A 21,025-nucleotide genomic window follows, 5' to 3' on the forward strand; every position below is an offset into this window, starting at 1 on the left:
TACTTAATACACGCTAAACATACATCAAATAATCTTATAAATACAACTAACATGCATAGGGTTCATTTAACAAAATTTCAAAACAAATCATGTAGGTATCGATACTAAAACAAAGGTATCGATATTTCCTTAAATGGTATCGATACCAATTGGAAAATCGGTACCAAAACATCATTCTATTCCTCGTCTAAAAATCAAATCCTAGAAAATACCAGTACATTTATTAAAGTACCTATTATTTTACCCCGAGTATCGATATTCGTGATAAGGTATCGATACCGAATTAAATTATTGTCTTCCTACACAACAAAATATCATAAAGGTATCGTTTTTAAAACTCGAATATCGATACCTCAGCTCCAGACACAAAAAAAATACAGCATAATAAGATAAATAATCCATCCCAATCATAAATCATTCAACATGTAACTAATACCTCATTAAATAAACATCAAAATGACCACAATAACAGTTCAATCATTAAAAACATGTTCAAGTAACCAAGCGCTGAAAATAACCCATAAATCCTAAAGCAAGTATAAAATTTGTTAATATCATGCTTAAACTCAGACCAACTCATAAACACTTCTAGTGGTGATGGACGATGAAAAAGGTAACATTTTCAAAACTATAAATATTTGATGCTCCCACTTTTCATAATTGGTTAAAATATGGTATTAATCATTGTAATTATTCAAAATATAAGATTTAGTCTATATACTTTAAAAGTAAAAGTTCCAATCCTCCTGCTTTTTTAATTTAAAAAATTCTAGTCCAATCATTATTGTTGTTTGTAGTTTTTTTGTCAAAATTTGTCAACTTAACATATTTATTTTTTGTCAATCATATGCAACATCATATGAGGGCAATCTAATCATGTTAATTTGGAAAATTTTTACAAAAAATACTAATAATGATTGGACTAAGATTTTCAAATTAGAAAAGTAAAATGACTTAATTTTTAACCTATGAAGTGTAAATGGGCAAATTTGCCCGGGCCCACTAGAAACCCAAATATACAACAATAAATAAATATATATATATTAAAAAAACAGTCCTTTTTTACAGTCCAGTACCCAAAACTAAATACAATGGGCCCGATGCCCCAAGTACCATATACAAACCCAAAACATAACCCCAGACCCAATTAAAATCTAATAACTAAAACCTAACCCAATACCCTAAATGACCCAAGACCCAAATACAGGCCCGGTAGGCCCAGAAAATTACAACCCCAGAACCCTAGAGTTCTTTTTCTCCTGCGCCGTAGCCTTCACCAGGTAGCCAAGCCCCAGCACCCACGTCAGCCACCTCCGTACCCTCGTGCACAGCCCCGTACGCCTCGCGCCAAAGGCCAACGCATGCCAGTGGACACCGTAACTGCGAAAGGAAACAAAAACAACAGCGAATGGAAACAAAGAACGTTTCTATATTTTTGATTTATTTTTCTTTCTTTTCGGCTATAAAAAGCCAAGCTTTTGATCCTTGTAAGGATTACGAACGCCTACACATTTTTACGCAAGATATACGAGCAATACAAAAAAAGCAACCAATATCGGAAGGTGATTTTCCGATCTAAATCTCCGGGCTTTCTTTCTTTGTGATTATTCTCTTGTTTTTTTTATTTTACTTTGAAAGCAAATAAAGTAAAGAGGAAAGGATCTACCTGCACATATGAGCCATTGGAGACCATCTCTTCTTCGTTGAGATCGAAGCTTAAGAGAGGTTTTCGGGCTAAAAATCTTACCTTTTGGGGCGGGGTTTAAAGTAGGAAAATGAAACGACTTCATGGCTAGCTATCTTCCATCGGTTTCAATGGTGGAATGTGGTAGTCAAATGGTCGAACAGAGGGTTACGGAAGTATCGAAATCGGCTGTGTTGAAACCCTAATAATTGGGTTCTCTACTTATGGCTAAAAGGGACAGCAAGCTGCCATTCAATGGCCTTTAATTTTAGGAATTAGACGAAACAGTGCCATTTGGGATATTGAAGGTCCGCGCGTCAACCCGGATAGCAACCCGGATCCGCGCCTTTTCATTCGGAATGGGAAATTTGCGTGCTGGGTCCTCTGTATTAGCGCAAGCCTTCGATTGCGCCTTATGCGCCTTGGTTTTTTTTATTATTTAGGCTTATAATTTGTGCTTTGTTGCAATCTGATCCGCGCCTAAACGCATCATTTTGGGTTCTGGTATATTGCCAGTTTTAGTCCCTTGCATTCGCGCGCGCGTCAAAACTTAGTCCTTTTCCTAATTTCAGCAACTGATTTTATTTATTAATGATCCTTTTAGTTTCATTTTTGTTTCAATTGAGTTTTTTTTTTGTTATTTTCAGCATTTTTATTCTTTGAAACCCTTCTATTTTTGAGACTTACTTATTATTCACCATTTAATATATTATTTTGGAATATTTTATCAAGTTTTGCATAGTTTGTTATTCGTACTTTTATTTATATGTAAATACATCTATACATGTAACTATATATATATGCATATATACATCTATCTATTTTCTTTTAAATTTGTTTGTTTAAACTCCTATATATATATACACTTTATAATAAGGTTACTTTTATTTTACGCATGTTATTAATCTTACATTATTCTATACATATAGTTTCTTTTAAATATATTCTCGTCTTTTATTATATAATCTCTTATAACATGGTTTTTAAATTATTATGGTGTATATATATATATATGTGTTTTTTATTAACACCTATGCTTAATCTATATATATATGTTACTAAATCTATGTATTTATACCCGTAGTTTTCTTTATATATATATATGAGCACGTTCGTAAAACTATTATGTAGTTTATAATAAAATTAATTTAGCCCTATACATAATATTTAAATGTTTTTGCATGTATTTGCCTTTAGATTTATATGTATGTATATGTATATATCTTATTATTAATCTCATGTTTTTTTTACAATAAACTTACGTATACACATATTTTATAAATTTATTTTGTGCATTATGTCTTGTCATATATCTCCACTATTCTTTTGTATTGTATATATTTTAAATTATCGCATACTTTTGTCAACTTTTTAAATAAATTTGTGTTGAAATCATTTTACATTCAATTTAATTCGAATTTTCATTTTCTAATATCTATTTCAATAATTATATATATATTCTTATTTTTATGCAAATCTGTCAATTCATACATTATGTGTTTTATAATATTCATTCTACGATATATATATATTTTAATGATTGCATGTGTCTATTAAGCTTGACATTATTTTACAATAATCTTATACCATGTTGCTTCTTTGAATTGCATTCTATTTTATGCCTCTAATAATTTTATTATGCCATGTATGCCGTCGTTGCATTTTATTCATTATTGCCATGATTAATTGTTCTCCATGCATAATTGAGGTTGAGTCATATTTTCAAGCTAATTATATTTAATTGCTCATTTTCTTGGTTGATCGATATTCTCATTCATCAAGTATGGTATCTCATATGCGCCTATTATCCCATCTCATCGTTTTCATTTGGTTTTTCGAAATGTGGTTTTATAAAATCCAATTTCTAAGATTAATGTCATCTTATTTCAAATCGAATTAATATGTTTTTAAGTATTCATCCAAAAATTCTTCAAAACGAAGACGAAATTTGATGTTCGGTGATTCGCGGAATCGTGCCCTAACGTGTTGGTTGCAATTTCGCATTTGCTCAAAATAATCGAATTTTCCTTTGAAATTTCATTCATATCTTTTAAAATCACTTAAATGAAGATGAGATTTGATGTTTGGCAATTCGCGGAATCATGCCCTAACGTGTTGGGTTGCAATTTCGCATTTGTTCAAAATAATCGAATATCACTTTAAAATTTTACTTGTGTCTTTTAAAATCTCTAAAACGAAGGCGATATGTGATATTTGGCAATTCGCAGGATCGTGCGCTAACGTGTTGGGTAGAAATTTCCTGATTGTTTAAAATAATCAAATATCCCTTCAAAATTTCACTCGGCTCTTCTAAAAATCCTTTAAAACGAAGGCAATACTTGGTGTTTGACGATTCGAGAATTATGCCCTATCGTGCTGGGTTGTGATTTCTCGTTTAGTCAAAACAATCGAATATTCCTTTAGGTTTTCACTCGCTTTTAGAAAACATTCTAAAACGAAGGTGATGTCCAATGTTTGGCGATCTGAGAATCGTGCCCTACTGTGCTGGGTTTCAGTTTTCCGTTGAACTAAATAGTGAACACCCTCTTAAGAGTTTCAAATAAAAATCTTTCGGATGCAAAAACAAGAGGATTTTTAGCAACTGACTTGGGTTGCTCAAACGTTATAAAAAAGAACTACATTTCAAAAAACCTTTTTTAGACATAAGGATAGTATTTGATCGATTCGGTACCAATTTTGGGCGTAGTGAGGGTGCTAATCCTTCCTTATGCGTAACAGACTCCCGAACTCGTTTTCTCAAAAGTTCGTAGACAAAAATCATTGTTTTAATAAACCAAAAATGTTTTATTAAACTAACCCTATTTTTAGGTGACTCGATCACACCAAAACAAAAGATCGGTGGTGACTCCATGCATTTGTTTTCCAAAAGTCGATTTCACCATTTTTCATTAAAATTAAAATTTTTTTAAATTGAGGGATGGTTTCGACAGCTTGGCGACTCCACTGGGGATACCAAGAACTTGAGGGTTGAGCCATAAAAATCGATTATTTATTGTCCTTTTGTTAAAAACGAAAATTTATTTTAAAAATCATGTATCTTTCGATTGCATTTGATTGTATGTTTGTTTTGGTGCGGGTTTTTATAGATTAGCACTGCATTTCATTGCATGACCACTGTGGTCACACCTTCTAAGTAGGAGTAAGAAGTTACGCTTTCGTGAGGTTTTCACCTCCGCATGGGCTAGTGGATTACTTCCGGGGTACATCCGTACCTATGATTTCGTGAGATTTTCATCTCCGCATAGTCATGGGGAAATGTATCCCCCCGAATCGAACTCGATCTATATGAGCCTATAATGGGTGAGGATTAAGGAATCTGCTGGTTCGGGTACCCTTTTTCCTAGAACTAAACCACATATAGTGAACCTTAGGAGCTATCCTTGGGTGAAGCCGCGTCGAGCCTTAGTACTTACCCGTATATGTGTTATGATATCGTTTATGTGCTTGCATTTTATCGCTATTATTTGATACTAACCGGTGTTTTGTTTTGATTATCTTTTTTGCATGACATTGCATATTAAAGGAGACGTTAATCCGCATTCAATTACTAAGTTAGAAAATTTGACATGGAGAATGAATTTCTTAGTAAAGTCGAGGATAATGCGGCCGTTCGTGCTTGGTCGAAGAGGCTATAATCTGAGAGGGGGGATAGCTTCGCAGAAGGGTATGTATCGGAGCTGCAGGATTTCACTCGCGTCAATGTAGTACAGAATGAGCTACAAGAGTTGAGAGACATTTGGCTAGTTGGGATGAAGGGATCAAGCAGTTGTTTTACCAAAACTACGGTGACATATCCTACCTGCTAGACATTAGAGTGGATAAGCATTTGTTCCGAGCCCTGGTGCAGTTTTGGAATTCCGCGTATAAGTGTTTCACTTTTAGAGAAGTGGATTTGGTACCTACTATGGAGGAATACACTACGCTGCTTAGGTGTCCAAAGATTCAGGTCCGGAAGACTTATGCCCGGGTTTTTAGTAATCAGGCTTTCGTGAAGAAACTGATGAGCATTTCTGGGATGAGCGAGCCTTGGGTCACCGCTCGGATTCAGCAAAAAGGAGATAAAAAATGTATCCCTTGGGAAAATTTACGAGATTTGATCTTGACGCATCCAGATGAAAGAAAGAGGGTCGATATATTTGCCTTAAGCATCTACGGATTAGTGATCTTTTCTAAGGTTTTGAGGCACGTGGACGAGGTGGTCATCGACTTGTTCGATCGCCTTGAAAAGGGAATCACACCGGTACCGGCAATATTGGTAGTTAGATGTGCTCCACTATTGATGGTATGGTTTCATGGGCACTTTTGGAATGTAGACAATGTTTCCTATCGAGTCTTTTCCGAAGGTTATTCCCCTTTGAAAGAAGAGGCATCTATACAGAGGAGAGAGGATATCTCGGAGGAGAAGTGGATGGATATTTTTCAGAACCTCAAGGAGGAAGACATCGAGTGGAGAGCTTATTGGATGGTCCCTGACGAGATCATGTACCGATGTGGTAACTTCGATTGGGTGCCGTTGTTAGGAATTTGGGGAGCTACTAGGTATACTCTATTAATAGCCTTGAGGTAATATAAGTCGAGGCATTTTGTACCCACGACCTACGGGCTTGCTCAGAGTGAATTCTCGTTTAAAGGTGCTCACTATAAGAAGAGAGTTCGGGAGTTATCGGATGCTTGGAAGCAAACTTGTTGGATGAAGAGGTTAGCCGTCGGTTCTATGGTAACACCTGAGTACAACGAGTGGTTTAAGAAGAGGATTAATGATAATATTCCTAGGCCAAGCTTCGAGAATGCTCAACCTATCAGGGAACAATTAGAAGTCGCCCCATCAGAATTGGAGATTATAAAGCAAGATTTCGAGAAGAAAAGTTTGGAGCTTGGGAAGAAAATCAAACAATTGGAGGAAGAGAAGATGCACCTAAGGTTAGAGGCTGATGTCTAGAGGTCAGAGGCTGAGAAGTGGAGAAAAGGAAAAACTAAGGCCGAAGAAGATCTAGACAATTAGAAAACGGACTACAAGAAGTTACGCCTATCTATAAGGACTGCGGGCTTAGGTAAGACTTCCGAACAATGGCGCCATGAAATTCGGGAAGAAAAGGCCAATACCGACCGGTGGGAAAGGAAATTTCGAGAAGCTCAAGCACGAAACAAAGATTTGGAGAAAAGTCTGTCAAAAAGTAGAAATGAGCGAGGGGAATTAAGGGCTAGAGTGGCAGAACTTGAGAAGTCCCTACATCAGTACCGGAACCGCAATACTGCGACAGAATTGAGGGCAAGTTTGAGCAAAATACAAGAAATGAAAGGAAGAATAGAAGAGTTAGAGGCGTCACTGCAAAATTGTGAGATGCGGATCCAGTTTTTCGAGGCAAACGAGGATCGTTGGAAGGAGCAGCTTCACCATGCGCAAGACCAAGTCAGAAACAGAGATTACCTTATGGGGGAAGCCATAACCCAGATTCGGGAGGTAGCGGACTACTTGCAAACTTTAGTGGTTCAGGCAGACACACTAAGCGTAAAATATGAGTTGGAGTCGGAGCGCGGGCAGGAGCTGGCCTCATTGCTTAGAAAAATTAGGACTTTGAGTATTAGAGCGAAATTTTATTTGTAACTCGACTTTATGTAAAAGATTTTATTTTCAAGTAAAATTTTCTAAGGGCAATTGAATCAAAATTGATGCCTTCTTTGTATTCATGCATTTGCATTACATCATATTATTATGCATTAAAGGCCATAAGAGTTTTCTAATTAATTAATTAAAAATTATTTCAGTAACCTGGAAACCAACGAAAACCAACGAACCACGCACCCCTACGATACAAGGAAAAAATCAATGGATAAAAGACTCGAAAAATTAGAGCAGATGCAAAAAGACATGCAAGAACAAATGCAGTCTTAGATGCAAGAGCAGCTAGCCAAGATTCAGCGAGAGATGAAAGAGCAAATGATGGAGTTCCAGAGGGAAATGATGAGTCAGTTATCCCAATTGCTATTGGGAGGAACGGATAAGGGAAAGGGCTCCATAGACAAAATTGAAGAAACTAACGAAGATCCTCAATACCCCTCTAGCTTCACTCCGACACATGTAACGATGAAGCTTGAGATTAACCTACCAAAACCATCTGTCACGATCATGCCCCAGCCGGTTTATGCTGGAGCTTCAATACCGATGAACCTCCAAACCGGCTCAGGCTCTAACTTTGTCAACAACTCGAACTATCTGCCTGTTCCCGACTTGGATGAAATTGCTGAAGAAGAAAAGGTGAGGATGGATTCGCAAAAACAATTGGAAGAACGGTGTAGATGGCTTGAGAAGAAATTCAAAGCCTTGGAAAGCGCGGATCATCATCAAGGGATTGATGCCAAGGACCTGAGTTTGGTCCCAGATTTAGTCCTTCCCCCCAAATTCAAAATGCCTAAGTTCGAGAAATACAATGGAACAAGTTGCCCTGAAGTTCATATCACTATGTTCTGCAGGCGAATGACGGGATATGTTAACAATGACCAGCTATTAATCCACTGCTTTCAAGATAGTCTGGTCGGGGCGGCGTCTAAGTGGTACAACCAATTAAGCCGCTCTAAGATTAACTCGTGGAAGGACCTGGCCCAGGCCTTTATGAAGCAATACAATCACGTGACAGACATGACCCCTGACAGAATCACTCTCCAGAAAATGGAGAAGAAATCGAATGAAAGCTTCAGGCAATACGCACAAAGATGGAGGGAGGTGGCCATACAAGTTCAGCCGCCACTTCTAGAAAAGGAGACAACGATGCTCTTTATAAATACCTTGAAGGCCCTTTTTATCACTCATATGTTGGGAAGTGCCACCAAGAGCTTCTCCGATATAGTGATGACGGGAGAAATGATCGAAAATGCCGTGAGAAGCGGCAAGATAGAAGCCGGAAAAAGTACCAGAAAGTCAGTCCCGAGGAAAAGAGACAATGAAGTGAACAACACGAGCACATCTAACAAAGGTTAGCCCAAGTCATTCACCGTAAATCAACCCAATGCGGTGACCACCAATCAGCAAAGCTCTGTAAGACAAGAATCCAACGCGATGGAGAACCCAGAAAGGCCACAATTCACCCCTATACCCATGACATATAGGGAGTTGTACCAGAACCTGTTCAACGCTCATGTGGTGTCCCCTTTCTACCTTAAGCCACTACAGCCCCTGTATCCCAAATGGTATGACACAAACGCCCAATGTGAATACCACGTGGGAATCACTGGGCACTCTATCGAAAACTGCGTTGAGTTTAAAAAATTAGTCGAAAGACTCATTAAGATGGGTATCGTGAGATTTGATGACCCAGCCACACCCAATGTAGCAGGAAACCCACTCCTCAATCATACCGATCAAGGAGTGAATGGGATAAGTGAATGCTTGAACAAGAAGACCAAGTATGAAGTGGCAGAAGTCAGAACCCCGTTGAGGCGGGTATGGAAGGAGATGGCCAAGAGAGGATTGATCGCGTTGGATTCGAAGGAAGAATCTGAAGAAGAGAGAAACTACTATGAGTTTCACGACGGGGTGGGGCATGAAATCCAAGATTGCGTGGAGTTCAGGGCCCTAGTACAAAACATGATGAACAATAAGGAAATAGAATTTTTTGAAGAGACCGAACACCCCGTAGAGGGAAATATATGTGCATCAGAGGGAGGATCAACAGCACAGAATCAAACGACCAATTATCCCGTAGATATCATATCGAGACCCAAAAATAACGAAGTCGGAGTACAAATGTCACCGAGGGTCATAATCCAAAGACCTGCAGTCTTCCCCTATAAAGACAGCAAAAGGTCTCATGAAATTATGATTGTAACGTGATGATACCGGGGAAGGAAAGCCTCGTGGATGCTTTAAAAGAGGGTCAAGACAAGGGCTCCTATACACGTAGCGGGAGACGTTACAATGCAGCAAATGAAGAGGTGCAACCCATAAAAGGAAAAGCCTCAATGACCGAAGAAACGAAAGAAAAAGCAACCAAACCTGTTAACGAGCCAGTTAACGAAGAGGAGGCCAAGGAGTTTTTAAAATTCCTAAAACATAGCGAATACAGCATGGTGGAACAGCTACGTAAACAACCAGCCCGTATCTCGGTGCTGGCCTTACTTCTAGGCTCGGAAGTTTATCGTAGCGCGCTAATGAAGGTCTTAAACGAGACATATGTTACCAACGATATCTCCGTTAACAAGCTAGACCATTTGGTGAGCAATATAAGTGCCGAAAATTATAACTTCTTTAATGATGACGAGATACCACCAGGGGGTATGGGGTCGACTAAAGCTCCGCATATCACCACACGCTGTAAAAGGTATACGCTGCCAGGTGTACTGATTGACAATGGATCGGCTTTGAATGTTCTGCCATTGACCATGCTGAATAGATTACCTATAGACAGCTCTCATATAAAGGAGTCCCAGAATATCGTGAAGGCATTCGATAGCACGGAAAGAAAGGTGATGGGCAGAATCGAGGTACCTCTTCAGATTGGGCCAAACACATATGAGGCGGATTTCCTCGTGATGGATATCAGGCCCTCATACAATTGCTTGTTAGGGAGGCCCTGGATACATTCAGCTGGGGCAGTGCCTTCCTCGTTGCATCAAAAGTTAAAGCTAGTATCGGAGGGGAGGTTGATAACGATCAAGGCTGAGGAGGATATTATTGCAACTGTGAGCAATAATGCACCCTATTTGGAGACAGATGACGAAGCAATCGAATGCTCATTTCGATCTTTGGAATTTGTTAATGCAACATTCATCGCCGAGGGGAGCAAAATTCTGACGCCGAAATTATCCAAAACCACGAGGATGAGCCTTCAACTGATATTTGGAAAAGGGGCCCTACCCGGAAGGGGACTTGGAAGACATCTACAAAGAAGGGTCGAAACGCCAACGCTGAAAGACAAGAGGGACCATTTCGGCTTAGGATTTAAGCCGGATGCGAAACAAAGGAGAGAGGAGCTGGAAAGAAAGCAAGAAAGAAGGAGAGCACGGTTAATGGGGGAGGAAGTCAAGTGGGAGCCAATGACATTCCCCCATATATCGAAAACATTTGTGTCCAGGGGAATCATTCATCCCGAGAGACACACCAATGACGAGAGCTATAGAAGAAAGGCTGGAAAGCTTGGACATCAACGTTATATGCAAAGAGGAGACTGGAAGAGGAAATTTGTTGGGTATTTGCCCCTACACGCCTGGAAGTGTTCTGGACAACTGGACTGCGGAAGAGATCCCTGTAGTTTTTAGAACGAATTCAGAGTAATGTCCCAAACACACTTAGTGCTCTAGGCCTAGGAGTAATAAGAATCTTTTGTGAAATAGGCCGATGTTTAAAAACGTTATTTCAATAAAATGCACGGTTATTATCATTTTTGAGCAAATGTTCTCTCGTCCTCTCAATTTCATTCATAACCATACAAATGATTACTTTCAGATTCTTTGATTCTTGAAACATTCTCCTAGATATTCTTTTATTCTTCATTCATAATCATACCACGGAAATAAATGTTTCAAATTCTTTTGATTCTTTGTACCTGCCTTCATCCTCATAACAGGTCCCCAGATATTAATGATACGAGTGACACTGTTAGCGACTCAGAATTTCCTTTCGAGCAAGATGTGTGTATGAATGATTCTCAGGATTTTGAAGATGACCAAGGCTGTAACCTATCTCCTAATTTGTTGAGGATGGTAGAACAAGACGAGAAACAAATCCTACCTTACAAAGAATTAGTTGAAACTGTGAGCTTAGGAGAAGGACAAGAGGTGAAGATCGGAACATGTATCACTACGGAGATAAAGCGAGACCTCATTGAATTACTTCAAGAATTCAAAGACGTCTTCGCATGGTCATACCAAGATATGTCCGGGTTGGACACTGACATCGTGGTACACCGGCTTCTCATAAAGGAATAATGTAAGCCAGTTCAGCAAAAACTCTGAAGAATGAGGCCCGATGTTTTGCTAAAAATAAAAGAAGAGGTTCGAAAGCAGTTCGACGCTGGATTTCTAAAGGTAGTAAAATACTCAGATTGGGTAGCCAACATCGTCCTCGTCCCTAAGAAAGATGGAAAAGTGCGAATGTGTGTGGACTACAGAGATTTGAATAAAGCCAGCCCAAAAGATAATTTCCCACTGTCTCATATCGACACCCTAGTGGACAACACGGCAGGACATTCACTGTTTTCATTCATGGACGGTTTTTCAGGATATAACCAGATCAAGATGCATCCTGAAGATATGGAGAAAACCACATTTGTAACCATGTGGGGCACGTTCTGTTACAAGGTGATGCCGTTTGGACTGAAGAATGCGGGGGCAACTTATCAAAGAGCCATGGTAACCCTTTTTCACGACATGATGCATAAAGAGATTGAGGTTTATGTCGATGACATGATCGCAAAGTCTCAAACATAGAAGGAGCGCATTCAAGTCTTGAGGAAATTGTTCTTGAGGTTGAGAAAGTTCCAACTAAAACTTAACCCAGCCAAATGTAATTTCGGAGCCAAATTTGGAAAGTTGCTCGGATTCGTGGTTAGTGAGAAAGCGATTGAGATTGATCCAGACAAAGTTAAAGCCATACAAGAGTTATCCCCGCCGCGCACTCAAAAAGAAGTTTGAGGCTTTCTAGGAAGATTAAATTACATTGCTCGGTTCATTTCACAACTGACCGAGAAATGTGACCCTGTCTTTCGCCTCCTCAAGAAACAAAACCCAGGTAAATGGGATGAAGAATGCCAAAGGGCTTTCGACAAGGTAAAACAGTACTTATCCAATGCCCCGGTGCTGATGCCACCTAACCCCGATAAGCCGTTGATACTGTATTTGGCAGTATTCGAAAACTCCATGAGATGCGTATTGGGTCAGCATGATGAGTCAGGAAGGAAAGAGAAAGCCATTTACTATCTTAGTAAAAAGTTTACGGAATGTGAGGCAAGGTATCCGCCGATAGAGAAGTTATGTTGTGCCCTAATTTGGACAACCCGAAGACTAAGGCAGTATATGTTGTATCACACCACTTGGCTCATATCAAAGTTGGACCCTTTAAAGTACATGATGGAGTCAACAGCCTTGAATGGAAGGATGGCCCAATGGCAGATTCTGCTTTTTGAATTCGACATAGTCTATGTGAACCAGAAAGCAGTAAAAGGAAATGCAATAGCAGACTTTCTAGCCAGTAGAACTTTGGAAGACTACGAGCCTTTGAACTTCGACTTCACGAATGAAAACCTAATGTGTGTTGCTACTACTGAAGAAAGTGCTCTGGAAGAACTTCCTTAGAAATTGAACTTCGATGGGGCATCAAATGCTGTGGGCAATGGAATCGGGGCCGTCTTGGTATCCCCAAACGGAGATCATTATCCATTCACTAGTAAATTGGGTTTTGATTGTACAAACAATATGGAAAAATACGAAGCGTGCATTATGGGTATCCGCGCAGCCATATAATGCAAGATTAAAGTGCTAGAGGTGTATGGGGATTCTGCGCTAGTGATTTATCAACTCAAAGGAGAATGGGAGACCAGAGACCCTAAGTTAATCGATTATCAGAAGCTGGACCTTGAATTGATCAAAGAGTTTGATGACATTGCCTTTCACTACCTTCCACGAGACGAAAATCAGATAGCTGATGCTTTGGCTACCTTAGCCTTCATGATCAAGGTGAACAAACAAGAAGATGTCAAACCCATCCGGATGAGCATTTATGAAGTTCCGGCCCACTGTTACAATATTGAAGAAGACGAAGAGAAAGATGATCACCCTTGGTATCACGATATATTGCAATACGTGAGGAATCGTGAATACCCGGACCAGGCAAGTGAGAATGACAAAAGAACGCTAAGAAGATTGGCCATCGACTATGTCCTAGATGGGGATATCCTGTACAAAAGAAGAAAGAATCAAGTGCTACTAAGATGTGTAGACGCTGTAGAGGCTAAGAAAATCTTGGAAGAAGTCCACGAAGGTGTCTGTGGGACACACGCTAATGGCTTTACAATGGCCAGACAAATTATGAGATTCGGGTACTATTGGTCCACCATGGAAGGAGACTGTGTCAACTATGCTAAGAGATGCCATAAGTGCCAAATCTACAGAGACAAAATTCATGTGCCTCATTCACCGCTGCATGTCATGGTTTCTCCATGGCCATTCTCTATGTGGGGCATGGATGTGATTGGACCAATATCGCCGAAAGCTTCCAATGGGCATCGGTTCATCTTTGTGGTTATCGACTATTGCACCAAATGGGTAAAAGCCGCTTCATATGCTAGCGTGACAAAATCGGCAGTGAGCAAGTTTCTGAAAAAGGAGATCATATGTCGATATGGAATACCGGAGAGGATCATATCTGAAAATGTATTAAACTTGAACAACAGTACGATAGCGGAAGTTTGCAGTCAATTCAAGATCAGACATCACAACTCGTCACCATATCGCCCAAAGATGAATGGGGCAGTGGAAGCAGCCAATAAAAATATTAAGAAGATTGTGGGGAAGATGACCGAGACATACAGAGATTGGCATGAGAAGTTACTATTTGCCCTCTTTGCTTATCGAACGTCAGTCAGAACCTCAACGGGGGCAATCCCTTTCTCTTTGGTCTACGGAATGGAAGCGGTGCTGCCGATCAAAGTGGAGATCCCGTCACTTTGAGTGTTGTCAGAGTTAAAGTTGGACGAAGTAGAGTAGGTCCAGTCTCGATATGACCAATTGAACCTAATTGAGGAAAAGAGGCTAAGAGCTATCCGTCATGGTCAGATGTACCAAAGGCGAATGATGCGGGCTTATGACAAAAAGGTTCGCTCTAGAGAATTCCACGAGGGAGACCTGGTTTTGAAAAAGATCTTTCCCATACAGAAGGATTTTCGAGGGAAATGGATGCCTAATTGGGAAGGGCTTACGTGGTGAAGAAAGCTTTCTCTGGAGGAGCATTGATCCTAGCCGAGATGGATAGTAGAAACTTACCCAATCCTGTAAACTTGGATTCGGTCAAGAAGTATTTTACCTGAAAGAAGAGGGGCCGGAGTGAAAACCTGCAAAGGGCACTTTGAGATTATCAAAAAAAAATGGAGAGGCCAAGGTGAAAACCCGCAAAGAGCACTTTGGAACCAAAGGGGCTTTTGAGTTGAAAACCCGAAAACAGGCAGCTCAAATTTTGAATATGGGGTATATGGTAGTCTTGTCCTTCCAAAATCAATAAGACAGAAGAACAGTACACCTTGGAGCATCAACGAAATATGCAGGATCTCCTGAATACACATTTGGTTCAAATGAGCCTTTGAGAAATAAGAATAGTGAAACTCGTACTGCGATATCTGGGGCACCTTTTTCTCATTTGTTGCACATTATCAGATTCGTTATCCTATGTATTCACATCAAATTTTGCTTAATAAAATTCCATATTGTCCATTATGATAATCTCTTTCGAGCATTTTTGTTGAAATCGTGATTTTTGGACATGTAATATTTACACAAAAGATGTTATGCATATTACTCTGGAAAAGTCTCTAAATGGTACAAGGACCTGAAACAGGGCCACTAGTCAGGACTAACCAGGTTTAAAGTTGGAAAACATTGAGAAAAGAGTAGTCCAAATTATGGCTATTTCTTCAAATTTTCTGTCAGAGATAACGGCTAAGCAAGAAGACGCGATAGCATATCAATAATAGAACCTGGGTGAATTATGAGCGATGATACCTTAAATGTCTAAAAAAGAATCACTCTCATAACATTTCTACATTTATGATCATTCATTTAGTTAGGAGCACTTGGTTCATTCTGATCATAGCATCCTAGTTACTTGACATAAACACCACGTATAGTCAGGGGCATTGGATTCATTTAGATCATGGCACCCTAATTATTTGGCATACACAGATATAGGGAACCCATTCTACACATCATGTCTTTAGAAGACAGTGTAGCGACATTGGCAAATCCCGCAGATCGCGGAGAGCAGATCGAGGATAGTAGATTTGGCATCTCTGTATTGGCGGAGAGCAGATCGAGGATAGCAGATTTGGCATCTCTGTATTGACGGAGAGTAGATCGAAGATAGCAGATTTGGCATCTCTGTATTGGCGGAGAGCAGATCGAAGATAGCAGATTTGGCATCTCTGTATTGGCAGAGAGCAGATCGAAAATAACAGATTTGGCATCTCTGTATTGGCGGAGAGCAGATCGAAGACGACAGATTTGACATCTCTGTATTGACAGAGAGCAGATTGAAAATAACAGATTGGTGTTCCCGAGTTTTCAAGAAGCAAGTTGAGGATAGCCAATTTGACACTCCTGAAGACATCAGAATACCTTTGGGGAAGATGAGGATCAAGATTTTGAGACTTAGCCAGACCAGGCAAATTTGATCCTTTTTATAGTCTTTGCTCTATTTTTGTTGCACGACAACGAGCAAAGAGGGGCAGCTGTAAATGGACAAATTTTCTTGGGCCCACTAGAAACCCAAATATACAACAATAAATAAATAAATATATATATATTAAAAAAACAGTCCTTTTTTACAGTCCAGTACCCAAAACTAAATACAATGGGCCCGATGCCCCAAGTACCATATACAAACCCAAAAACATAACCCAAGACCCAATTAAAATCTAATAGCTAAAAACTAACCCAATACCCTAAATGACCCAAGACCCAAATACAGGCCCGATAGGCCCAAAAAATTACAACCCCAGAACCTTAAGGTTCTTTTTCTCCTGCGCCGTAGCCTTCACCAGGTAGCCAAGCCCAGCACCCACGTCAGCCACCTCCGTACCCTCGTGCACAGCCCCGTACGCCTCGCGCCAAAGGCCAACGCATGCCAGTGGACACCGTACCTGCGAAAGGAAACAAAAACAGCAGCGAATAGAAACAAAGAACGTTTGTATATTTTTGATTTATTTTTCTTTCTTTTCGGCTATAAAAAGCCAAGCTTTTGATCCTTGTAAGGGTTACGAACGCCTACACATTTTTACGCAAGATATACGAGCAATACAAAAAAAACAACCAATATCGGAAGGTGATTTTCCGATCTAAATCTCCGGGCTTTCTTTCTTTGCGATTACTATCTTGTTTTTTTTTTTACTTTGAAAGCAAATAAAGTAAAGAGGAAAGGATCTACCTGCGCATATAAGCCATTGGAGACCATCTCTTCTTCGTTGAGATCGAAGCTTAAGAGAGGTTTTCGGGCTAAAAATCTTACCTTTTGGGGCGGGGTTTAAAGTAGGAAAATGAAATGACTTCATGGTGAGCTATCTTCCATCGGTTTCAATGGTGGAATATGGCAGTCAAATGGTCGAACAGAGGGTTAGGGAAGCATCGAAATCGGCTGTGTTAAAACCCTAATAATTGGGTTCTCTGCTTATGGCTAAAAGGGACAGCAAGCTGCCATTCAATAGCCTTTAATTTTAGGAATTAGACGAAACGGCGCCGTTTGGGATATTGAAGGTCCGCGCGTCAACCTGGATAGCAACCCGGATTCGCGCCTTTTCATTCGGAATGGGAAATTTGCGCGCTGGGTCCTCCATATTCGCGCGAGCCTTCGATTGCGCCTTATGCGCCTTACTTTTTTATTATTATTTAGGCTTATAATTTGTGCTTTGTTGCAATCTGATCCGCGCCTAAACGCATCATTTTGGGTTCTGGTATATTGCTAGTTTTAGTCCTTTGCATTCGCGCGCGCGTCAAAACTTAGTCCTTTTCCTAATTTCATTAACTGATTTTATTTATTAATGATCCTTTTAGTTTCATTTTTGTTTCAATTGAGTTTTTTTTTGTTATTTTCAGCATTTTTATTCTTTGAAACCCTTCTATTTTTGAGACTTACTTATTATTCACCATTTAATATATTATTTTGGAATATTTTATCAAGTTTTGCATAGTTTGTTATTCGTACTTTTATTTATATGTAAATACATCTATACATGTAACTATATATATATGCATATATACATCTATCTATTTTCTTTTAAATTTGTTTGTTTAAACTCCTATATATATATATACACTTTATAATAAGGTTACTTTTATTTTACGCATGTTATTAATCTTACATTATTCTATACATATAGTTTCTTTTAAATATATTCTCGTCTTTTATTATATAATCTCTTATAACATGGTTTTTAAATTATTATGGTGTATATATATATATGTGTTTTTTATTAACACCTATGCTTAATCTATATATATATGTTACTAAATCTATGTATTTATACCCGTAGTTTTCTTTATTATATATATGAGCACGTTCGTAAAACTATTATGTAGTTTATAATAAAATTAATTTAGCCCTATACATAATATTTAAATGTTTTTGCATGTATTTGCCTTTAGATTTATATGTATGTATATGTATATATCTTATTATTAATCTTATGTTTTTTTTACAATAAACTTATGTATACACATGTTTTATAAATTTATTTTGTGCATTATGTCTTGTCATATATCTCCACTATTCTTTTGTATTGTATATATTTTAAATTATCGCATACTTTTGTCAACTTTTTAAATAAATTTGTGCTGAAATCATTTTACATTCAATTTAATTCAAATTTTCATTTTCTAATATCTATTTCAATAATTATATATATATTCTTATTTTTATGCAAATCTGTCAATTCATACATTATGTGTTTTAAAATATTCATTCCACGATATATATATTTTAATGATTGCATGTGTCTATTAAGCTTGAACATTATTTTACAATAATACCATGTTGCTTCTTTGAATTGCATTCTATTTTATGCCTCTAATAATTTTATTATGTCATGTATGCCGTCGTTGCATTTTATTCATTATTGCCATGATTAATTGTTCTCCATGCATAATTGAGGTTGAGTCATATTTTCAAGCTAATTATATTTAATTGCTCATTTTCTTGGTTGATCGATATTCTCATTCATCAAGTATGATATCTCATATGCGCCTATTATCCCATCTCATCGTTTTCATTTGGTTTTTCGAAATGTGGTTTTATAAAATCCAATTTCTACGATTAATGTCGTCTTATTTCAAATCGAATTAATATGTTTTTAAGTATTCATCCAAAAATTCTTCAAAACGAAGACGAAATTTGATGTTCGGCGATTCACGGAATCGTGCCCTAACGTGTTGGGTTACAATTTCGCATTTGCTCAAAATAATCGAATTTTCCTTCGAAATTTCATTCATATCTTTTAAAATCCCTTAAATGAAGATGAGATTTGATGTTTGGCAATTCGCGGAATCTAGCCCTAACGTGTTGGGTTGCAATTTCGCATTTGTTCAAAATAATCGAATATCACTTTAAAATTTTGCTTGTGTCTTTTAAAATCTCTAAAACAAAGGCGATATGTGATATTTGGCAATTCTCGGGATCGTACCTTAACGTGTTGGGTAGCAATTTCCCGATTGTTTAAAATAATCAAATATCCTTTCAAAATTTCACTCGACTCTTCTAAAAATCTTTTAAAACGAAGGCAATACTCGGTGTTTGACGAGTCGGGAATCATGCCCTATCGTGCTGGGTTGTGATTTCTCATTTAGTCAAAACAATCGAATATTCCTTTAGGTTTTCACTCGCTTTTAGAAAACATTCTAAAACGAATGTGATGTCCAATGTCTGGCGATTTGAGAATCGTGCCCTACTGTGCTGGGTTTCGGTTTTTCGTTGAACTAAATAGTGAACACCCTCTTAAGAGTTTCAAATAAAAATCTTTCGGATGCAAAAACAAGAGGATTTTTAGCAACTGACTTGGGTTACTCAAACGTTATAAAAAAGAACTACATTTCAAAAAACCTGTTTTAGACATAAGGACAGTATTTGATCGATTCGATACCAATTTTGGGCGTAGTGAGGGTGCTAATCCTTCCTCATGTGTAACCGACTCCCGAACCCGTTTTCTCAAAAGTTCGTAGACCAAAATCATCGTTTTAATAAACCAAAAATGTTTTATTAAACTAACCCCATTTTTAGGTGACCCGATCACACCAAAACAAAAGATCGGTGGCGACTCCATGCATTTGTTTTCCAAAAGTCGATTTCACCATTTTTCATTAAAATTAAAATTTTTTTAAATCGAGGGATGGTTTCGACATGAAGTACATGAACTAAATTTCAAATTTTATCTAAGTACAAGGACTAACAACATATTTTAACTTTTATAACTTTATACATTACTAGTGTATCAAATGATGATGCTTCATGTAAAATAAACTGATTTTTTTTTTGAATAATGACAATTTTGGCTGTTGGACTGTACCACTTTACAATAGTTCGAAAGTCAAAAGACGAACGATTGTAAAGCTCCACATTTGTTGTCAGAGTAACACAAATGAATGTTCAAACAATCATATCTCACAAAATTTGAAAGTCAAAACATGTTAATTGATGCATTGAAGGCTTATATAATAACACGATGAAAATTGAACTCAAATGGACCCACATACAATGCTCCAAGGTTAAATATGGTCAAATACAGGGTTAGGTTACGAATCTTGAGCTAAAATATCAAAACAAGGCAAGTTATCTCAAGACATGGGGCCCATGTCTTGAGACTCGAGACTTCTAAAACCAAGTTTTGGCTACTGGCTTCCATTTCTCTGTTCACTAGGTCCATGTCTTGAGACTTTACCCTGTATGTCTCTAGACACCCATGATATGTCTCGAGACATGTACCCAAAAATTTCCCCTATGTACAAATTTGTTCATTTTGTCTCAAGACTTAAGGCTATTTTAATCATGGTGAGAGTGTTGAATCTTTGAACGAAATTCCAAAAGGATTCTCCATCTTCTAGAGAATGGACATGAGATAAGTTAGGGATTACTAAAGGGTTTTATTAGTCAAGAATCTACTCATGAACATGTTGGCTAACTATCAAATGTGTGAATTGACAATGATAAGTACCAAACTGAGTTGTATGGGTTAGGGTCATAGAGAATACCCTACACTTGACTTATTCCAAGGCACTCAAGATATTCATGTTGTTGTTGTAATGAGTCAAATGATCTTTAGAGTCTCCCTGACCCCATAAGATAATGTTAGCTTGATAACTCAACCAGATTAGCTAAGAAGAGGGTGAATTGGCCTTTTCTTTAAAAAATGTAGAAGCAAAGAGAAAATAATGGAACAATGAACATAAGGATTTATAGTGGTTCAAATCCAATTGCCTACTTCACTACCTTACCTTTCCATAACTAAGGATTTTCCCAAATTCACTAAGTCGATCAACCTTTGAGGAAATGTTTAACCTTACAACTTCTTTAATATTTTTACACAAATCTTAAGACACAAACCCTCTAAAAAAGAAACAAACAAGTAAACAAATAAA

The 21,025-nt window shown here is 38.1% G+C and overlaps 2 long non-coding RNA genes across 2 annotated transcripts; both read right to left on the reverse strand.

Moving 5' to 3' along the window:
• Window positions 1-1,017: 1,017 nt before the first annotated feature.
• On the reverse strand, window positions 1,018-1,961 carry LOC107916559 (uncharacterized). Its single transcript, XR_001689504.2, has 2 exons — window positions 1,667-1,961; window positions 1,018-1,380 (listed from the first exon to the last, which is right to left on the reverse strand). It is a non-coding gene; the product is annotated as an uncharacterized lncRNA (long non-coding RNA).
• Window positions 1,962-16,178: 14,217 nt separating this feature from the next.
• LOC107917534 (uncharacterized) lies at window positions 16,179-17,096 on the reverse strand. Its single transcript, XR_001689744.2, has 2 exons — window positions 16,830-17,096; window positions 16,179-16,545 (listed from the first exon to the last, which is right to left on the reverse strand). It is a non-coding gene; the product is annotated as an uncharacterized lncRNA (long non-coding RNA).
• Between the last annotated feature and the right edge of the window lie 3,929 nt (window positions 17,097-21,025).

This window comes from Gossypium hirsutum, chromosome A01 (assembly GCF_007990345.1).
Source record: "Gossypium hirsutum isolate 1008001.06 chromosome A01, Gossypium_hirsutum_v2.1, whole genome shotgun sequence".
Taxonomy (NCBI): domain Eukaryota; kingdom Viridiplantae; phylum Streptophyta; class Magnoliopsida; order Malvales; family Malvaceae; genus Gossypium; species Gossypium hirsutum.